The 8,206-nt window shown below is 39.1% G+C and overlaps 1 pseudogene; it reads left to right on the top strand.

The window, feature by feature from the left end:
• The first annotated feature begins 302 nt into the window (after positions 1 to 302).
• LOC108282181 lies at positions 303 to 1,490 on the top strand (annotated as a pseudogene).
• Positions 1,491 to 8,206: the final 6,716 nt, after the last annotated feature.

Genomic DNA, 8,206 nt, shown 5'->3' with positions numbered 1-8,206 from the left:
CCCAAATTATATTTAACTGATACTTAAGCCCAACTACTCCGAAATACTCCTTATAAATTTGTGTCATCTGAACACAGATAAATATGATTTGACCATTTCATCGCATTTTTGAATTCATACTTGAGACAGACTTTATTGAAACCCAAACCTTTAGGAACTGAGAAAGTCCTCTATTTCTGTGGACATAAAACAAATAAACAAAAACCTTTTAGGAACTCCACTTAAGAATGAAATGTTCAGGCTCTCTGCTCCTCCTGTTTGATAGACAGCCGCATCTCATCTTGCCTCCCATCGCCAGCCACATGGGGAAGCGGAAGGCCAGAGTCAACGGATTTGGTCGATTTGGGCGCCTGGTCACTAGGGCTGCTTTTAATTCTGGTAAAGTGGATATTGTCCCCATCAATGATCGCTTCATTGACCTCCACTACAGGGTCTACATGTTTCAGTATGATTCCACCCATGGCAAATTCCATGGCACTGTCAAGGCTGAGAACGGGAAGCTTGTCATGAATGGAAATCCCATCACCATCTTCCAGGAGCGAGATCCCTCCAAAAGCAAGTGGGGGGATGCTGGTGCTGAGTACGTGGTGGAGTCCACTGGCATCTTCACCACCATGGAGAAGGCTGGGGCTCACTTGCAGGGGGGAGCCAAAAGGGTCATCATCTCTGCCCCCTCTGCTGATTCCCCCATGTTCGTGATGGGCGTGAACCATGAGAAGTATGACAACAGCCTCAAGATTGTCAGCAATGCCTCCTGCACCACCAACTGCCTGGCCAAGGTCATCCATGACAACTTTGGTATCGTGGAAGGACTCATGGCCACCGTCCACGCCATCACTGCCACCCAGAAGACTGTGGATGTCCCCTCAGGGAAACTGTGGCGTGATGGCCATGGGGCTCTCCAGAACATCATCCCTGCCTCTACTGGCACTGGCAAGGCTGTGGCAAGGTCATTCCTGAGCTGAATGGGAAGCTCACTGGCATGGCCTTCTGTGTCCCCACTGCCAACGTGTCAGTGGTGGGCCTGACCTGCCATCTGGAAAAACCTGCCAAATATGATGACATCAAGAAGGTGGTGAAGCAGGTGTTGGAGGGCCCCCTCAAGGGCATCCTGGGATACACTGAGCACCAGGTGGTGTCCTCTGACTTCAACAGTGACACCCACTCTTCCACCTTTGATGCTGGGACTGGCATTGCCCTCAACGATCATTTTGTCGAGCTAATTTCCTGGTATGACAATGAATTTGGCTACAGCAACAGGGTGGTGGACCTCATGTCCCACATGGCTTCCAAGGAGTAAGACCCCTGGACCCCCAGCCCCAGTGAGAGCACGAGAGGAAGAGAGGTCCTCACTGCTGGGGAATCCCTGCCACAGAGTCCCCCATCACACTGAATTGCCCCTCCTCACAGTTTCCATGCAGACCCCTTGAAGAGGGAGGGGCCTAGGGAGCCCCACCTTGTTGTGTACCATCAATAAAGTCCCCTGTGCTCACCAAAAAAAAAAAAAAAAAAAAAAAAAATGAATGAAATGTTCAATTGCTTAGTAAATCTGTGGCTTTTCCTAAATAGCTGAACATTTACTAGACTAACTATGTATATATATACTAACTATATTATACTAACTGTACTATACTACCTAAATATAGCTATACTAACATTCAGTTCCATCACAATTGTTTTTGAAATATGAGGTCCTTTTAAAAAATGCTTCACTGGAATCCATAGACATACCTTCCTGTCACCCCTCGGTCAGCTAGTAAAATTCAATTATTTAAACAAACCACAACCATAAAATATGAGTGAGAATTCATCCTCTACTAAAATTAGATTAGAGTTTTTAGTATCTTGTACTCTGTATTTAATTTCTATCTCCACAGCATGTCCTTCTTCACTCTTTTCTCTTTCCTTCATTTTCTCCCCCAAATCTTTTCCTATGCTATGGAAATCAAATTTCTTGGGGTCAAAGAAAGCTATATAATCCTACTTTGGGGAATCATGTAATAATTATTACCCAATCATATCAAGCTTGTAAAGAAACCTAAATGCCTAACCTAAAACTTGTCCCTACATTCACACACAAGACTTTATGGACATTAAATGTTGGAATACGTGAAAATACCTGGTATAAAGTGGGTGTTACAAAATTGCAGCTCCCATGAATACATATTCATATGTTTTACTATGGTCTCCACCTTTGAATATCAAGTTTGAACCTTCTGTTCTCTATGAGGTCTAGTCCAGTAGGTCCCGTCTCAACAAAGCAGTCTCCCCCTCTCGTTCCCTTCCATGCTTTTAACAGTCTTTTGTTTGCTATCTTTCAGAATAAGCTTTATTCTGCATTATGTTATTTTAAAAATTCATAAGACCTTATAGAACCATTTTTTTCTCCTCAGCAATTTAGAACTCCAGTCCAAAGGAATTAAGAAACTTTTCCCAAGTCCTACTAAGTTAAAGGCAAACAGTTGTTCTCGCTCATCATTAGTGCTTAATTACTTCATTGAAAGCTCCACAAGGACTAAAATTATGATATATCCCTTTATTGTCTTTACTTTCTGAAGCTAACAGTAGTAGTAGGATCACCAAGTAGACACTCAACGTACTCTTGAGGCATTAAATTATGCTGATTTTATATCTAGGAGGGATTTCTGAATGTGGCCAAGCAGAAGATTTGCCTGAGGCTTCATAAAATCCGTAGAATCTTGCCTCTACTCCCAGATGCTGACTCTGTAGCTCTGCAGTAGGCCCCAGGAATCTGTATATTTAACAGATTCCCCAAGCAAGTTGATCTTAATGGTTCAAGAAGCAGTGTTTAAGAATCACTGACTAGGATATGTACCCTATTCTGGCATATTTCCAGGGGAAAAAAGTCGACAGTTTTGCTTAGTAACATGTTTGGTGTCTAGTAGACCTTATAGCTAAGGAAAAAAAAATTCTCTATAATGCTGTAACTAAATTCTCATGACTGCAATTTCTTCCCTACTACCCCAGGTGGAAATGGGTAACAGCTGGTCTTTTAATAACCCTTGAAGATTATTATTAAGTTACTCATCCACCTTCTCTTCTCTTAGCTAAATAGTTCCAGCCTTTATCAGATATCCTATAGACCCTATTTCCCAAGCCCTCTTTTCTCTCAGAGTTGTCTAAGTTTTGAATTAAGACTAATAGCCTGTGATCGTTCTGTATTAGATAAGATGTAATGAAGAGCGTTTTAAAAATTTGGAGAAGTACCATACAAGTGGTAGGATTGGGTTTGACAGCAATATTCTCATATGTCTTGTCTGCACACATCTCTATGGGTTTTATTTTTTAATATTTCTAAGCAGATACAGAGACAGTACAGTGCCGGGGACTTTATATAGCCAGGGCAGGGCACCAGGGCTTCCACTAACTGAGTATGTATCTTGGAACAAGTTATTTTCCTTTTTATACTGTTTATTTCCTTACAAAGTTAGAGCTTTATCTAAACTCTAGCAATTATCATGAAGCTCCAATTGGGGCAGCAGAAGGAACTTTGAAACATATAGAGTTCAGTGTGTATCTAGACTTCAGGGTTAGACACAAAGGAGGCTGATTTAATGGCAAGTGATAAAGTATTGGTCCATTCCTATTCACGTGAATGTTAGAAAGTTTGTAGCATAAAGATAAACATTGCAGGATTACTCAACAATGTTAAATGTCTGAGACACAACTAGGGCAAGTCAGCAGGCAAATTCATGGCTAGTTGAGCCAAACTTCAAATGGGAGTGTTCCTCTTTCATCAAACTAACCAGTGATTTTCTTGAAAGGCAGATGCTTTTCCGGCTCTGATAACTGCATCTGTCCACACTGGACCTAATTTCTCAGCAGGATCTTCATGATGTCCCAGCTGTGGTATCACTCCTGCTGTGGTATCTCTATTGCAGTTCAGCCAAAGCTATTCTATTGTAAACCATGATGGTTATACATGGGTTCACAGCAGTGCAACACCCATTGTTGCAGAAAAATTGGATTTAGGGTGCCAGCTGTAGGAGAAAGACTGATTCAGCATCCTCATCACCTATTACCCAGGTCAGCCATTATTCAATAATAGCTATCATTTATTGAGCATTATTAAATAGCTCATTGACCTAGGTGAAGATGATGTCAGTCTCTATTGTAAATAACACAGTCTATTATCTCATGTAATCATCATTTAGCACTATGAGTTAGTGATTATCTCATCTTACTAATTAATAAACTGAGGTAGGAGGAGATGGAATCATTTGACTGAGATTCCATAGTCACCTGATACTCAGAATCAGACTACGGGACATCTGAACCAATGCTCTTGAACACCAGTCTTCATCAGTCTGGACTGCTATAGCAAAGCACCATAGACTGGGTGGCTTATAAATAATAGAAATTTATTTCTCTCAGTTCTGGATGCTGGAAGGTTGATATCATATTGCTGACGTGGTTGGGTTCTGGTGAGGGTCCTCTTCTGGGTTACACCCTGTCATCTTTTCATTGCACCCTTGCGTGGAGAAAAGAGGATGTAGTTAGTCCATTGCAAGCATGCTACACAATTTAAGGTTGGAGATGGAACTAGGATCTGATAAAATAAATGATGACATTTTCATCCTGCCTAAGGAAACCTTCCAGTAACTTTATTAGTAGAGATTGAAGTCCTAACTTATTGGCCAAGCACCTAAGACTTTTCAGTCTCTAGATCTAAATTTTTCTCACAGTCATACTTCTGACAGTACCCGTCATCACATCCCATATTCAAAGGCAAACAAAACAGTCTCCTGTTTGCTGCTCTGCTTCTAGCTCCTCAATCTCACAACCTTTGTTTTCTCTGCTCTCCCTGACTCCAATAGTCTTTACAAAATTATCATCGCTAAATACTAACCTTTCCACAACAAACAATTTCAACATTCCTTCTTTATTTCCTTATTTCTAATCTAAACAAGTGGATGGTATTTTTGAATTTCTATCTTTTTAATTCCTAGAATGTTCTGTCTTACAATGTTATGTGATAATATCTTATCACTCTCAAAAATCAGTAATTTTGAGGGCACGTACAGGGTGCTAAAGACAATGCCACATACTTTCCTGACCTTCACGTCAATCCTATGATGCTGGCATTACCATTTTCATTTTATGAGAAGGAATTAAGATTTGCATAAGGAACACAAGGTCATAACACCTGGGCTTACATCCATATATTTCTCAATGTGAAACTTGTCTTGTCCATAACCACACTGTACTATCTCCTTATTGTTAGTAAACTTATAAAAACAAAACATGCATCTTGTTTATATTTGATTCCCTGAACATTGCGCATGACAAGCACCATGCTTTTTTCTATTCCTTTGCAAATTGATTTAAATTAAATTCTGCCTTAGAGCATAAGCTTTCATGAAGCTTTACACTCAGTCCAAACACAGCACAACCCAAGACTTTCTTCGCCTTTGTTCATCATTGATGAGTGTTTGCTTCTTCTTTTAGTTACATTAAACTCTTTTATTCATTTTTACTTTACATGGCTCTCCATGTTCTTGTTGCTGAACTGACAATCCCTCATTTTAGCTGTCTGACAGCATATACGTCCTGCCTGCCAGCATCAATATTTACTAATGGACACTTTATCTTACAAAAGCTGTTTTCAATCAAGAAAGGTAATGAATAAATTACATGACCCTAGACATGTAGCCAAGAGTATCCATGGCCTGTGTCGTTGGGCTTCTTTGCCATCCTTGCCCAAGCACCAGGGCAGGGCAAGGAAAGGATGGAGGAGCAGAGATAGCTCTCCAAGGAGAGAGAAGATTGATGATTCAGAAGCAGGAAGGTAACAAGTTTTTGTAAGTCTGTTTCTATGGCCCAGACATTTTACATGCATGTTCCTATTTAATTCTGAAAACAATGCTAAGAGGTTTTGGCTAGTCTTTTAAATTTTTTCTTAAATGAAGAAAAACTGAGAATCAAAGACAAATGATTGGTTCAAAGGAACAGAAATGGAAGTGAGAGAAACTGTTTATTATATTAAGTCCCTGAAATTTGGAACTAACCAGAAAAGATTTGAATTCAGGCATTATCCACAGAATTAGGTAACCTTAAACAAGGTGCGTGTGTGCGTGTGTGTGTGTGTGTGTGTGTGTGTGTTCATGTGCATGCTCATATGCATGCACATTTGGCAAATTTCTTTTTTTCCTCCCTAAGTGGGAAAAATTATAGTTTTGTATTTTTTTTTACTTTTATCTTAGGTCCAGCAGGTAATGTGTAGGTTTATTACATGGGTAAATTGCATGTTGCTGACACTTGTTGTATATGAATATCTCATCACCAAGGTAGTGAGCATAGTATCTGATAGGTAGCCTTCTAAACCCCACCTGCCTCCTACCCCCCCACTTTGTTTATTGTTTCCATGTTTATGTCCATGTATATTTAATGTTTAGTTCCCATTTATAAGTGAGAACATGCAGTATTTGGTTTTCTGTTCCTGCATTCGTTTGTTAGTTTATGTGGGATAATGGCCTCCAGCTTTGCATTCATCTTGCTGTAAAGGACATGATTTCATTAATTTTTATGTCTGTGTAGTATTCCACAGGGTGTATGTTTCATTTTTTAATCGAATTCACCATTAACAGGAATCTTAGATGATCTGTGCTATAATGAACATATGAGTACATGTATCTTTTTGGTAGAATGATTTGTTTTCACTTGGGTATGTACCCAATAGTGGGATTACTAGGTCAAATGGTAGTTCTGTTTTAAATTCTCTTAGGAATTCCCACACTGCTTTTCATAGTGGTGGAACTAATTTATGCTCCACCGGCAGTGTATAAGTGTTTCCTTTTCTCTGCTACTTCACCAATATCTGTTGTAGTTTAACTTTCATACAGCCATTCTGATTGGTGAGAGATGGTACTGTATTGTGGTTTTGATTTGCATTTCTCTAATGATTAGTGAGTGTGAACAATTGGTCATGTATTTGTTGGCTAAAAAGATGCTTTTTTTTGAGAGGTATCTGTTCGTGTCTTTTGCCCATTTATTAATGACGTTATTTGTTTCTGCTTGCTGATTTGTTTAAGTTCCTTATTCTGACCATTGGATCTCTGTCAGATGCATAGTTTATAAACATTTTCTGTAGGCTGACTCTTTGCTCTGCTGATAGTTTATTTTGCTGGGCAGAAGCTGCTTAGTTTAGTTTGGCACCACTTGTCAATTTTTGTTTTTGTTGTAATTGTTATTGGGGACTTAGCCAGAAATTCTTTGTCAAGGCTGATGTTCAGAATGGTATTTACTAGGTTTTATTTTTCTAGAGTTTGTATTGTTTTAGGCTTTACATTTAAGTATTTAGTCTATCTTGAGTTGATTTCTCTATATGGTAAAAGGAAGGGGTCTAGTTTCAGTCTCCTGTATATGGCTAGCCAATTATCCCAGCACCATTTATTGAAGAGGGAATCCTTTCCTCACTGTTATTGTTGACCTTGTCAAAGATCAGGTGATTGTAGATGTGTGACTTTATTTCTGGGTTCTTTATCCTGTTCAGTTTGTTGATGTGTTTGTTTTTGTACCAGCACCATGCTGTTTCAGTTACTGTGACCTTGTAGTATAGTTTTAAGTCAAGCAATATGATACCTTCTGCCTTGTTCTTTTTGCTTAGGACTTCTTTGGTGAATCAGGGTTTTTTAGTTCTGCATGAATTTTAGAGTAGTATTTCTAATTCTCTGTGAAATATCACTGGTAGTTTGATAGGATTTGCACTGAATCCATAAATAGCTTTGGACTGTATGGCCATTTTAGCAATATTGACTCTTCCTATAAATGAGCATGAAATTGTTTTTCTTTTGTTGGTGTCATCTTTGATATCTTTCACCAGTTTTTTCCTAATTCCTGTTGTAGAAATCTTTCACCTCCATTGTTCACTGTATTTTTAGGTATTTTATTCTCTTTTGTGGCCATTACAAATGGGATTGTTTTTCTTGGCTTGGCTCTGAGCTTGGATCATACTGCTATATAGAAATGCTATGGATTTTTGTACACAGGTGTTGTATCATGAAAGTGCTGAAGTCATTTATTAGTTCTAGAAGTCTTCTGGTAGTCTATGGGGTTTTCTTGATATGCTATCATATTGTCTACAAAGAGATATTTTGACTTCGTCTCTTTCTATTTGGATGCCTTGCATTTTTTCTCTTGCCTGATTGCTCTGGCTAAGACTTCCACTACTATGTTGAATAAGAGT

This window comes from Cebus imitator, unplaced genomic scaffold (genome assembly GCF_001604975.1).
Source record: "Cebus imitator isolate Cc_AM_T3 unplaced genomic scaffold, Cebus_imitator-1.0 Scaffold236, whole genome shotgun sequence".
Taxonomy (NCBI): Eukaryota; Metazoa; Chordata; class Mammalia; order Primates; family Cebidae; genus Cebus; species Cebus imitator.
The sequence above is the reverse complement of the archived record's forward strand: the minus strand, read 5'-3'. Positions and strand labels throughout refer to the sequence as shown.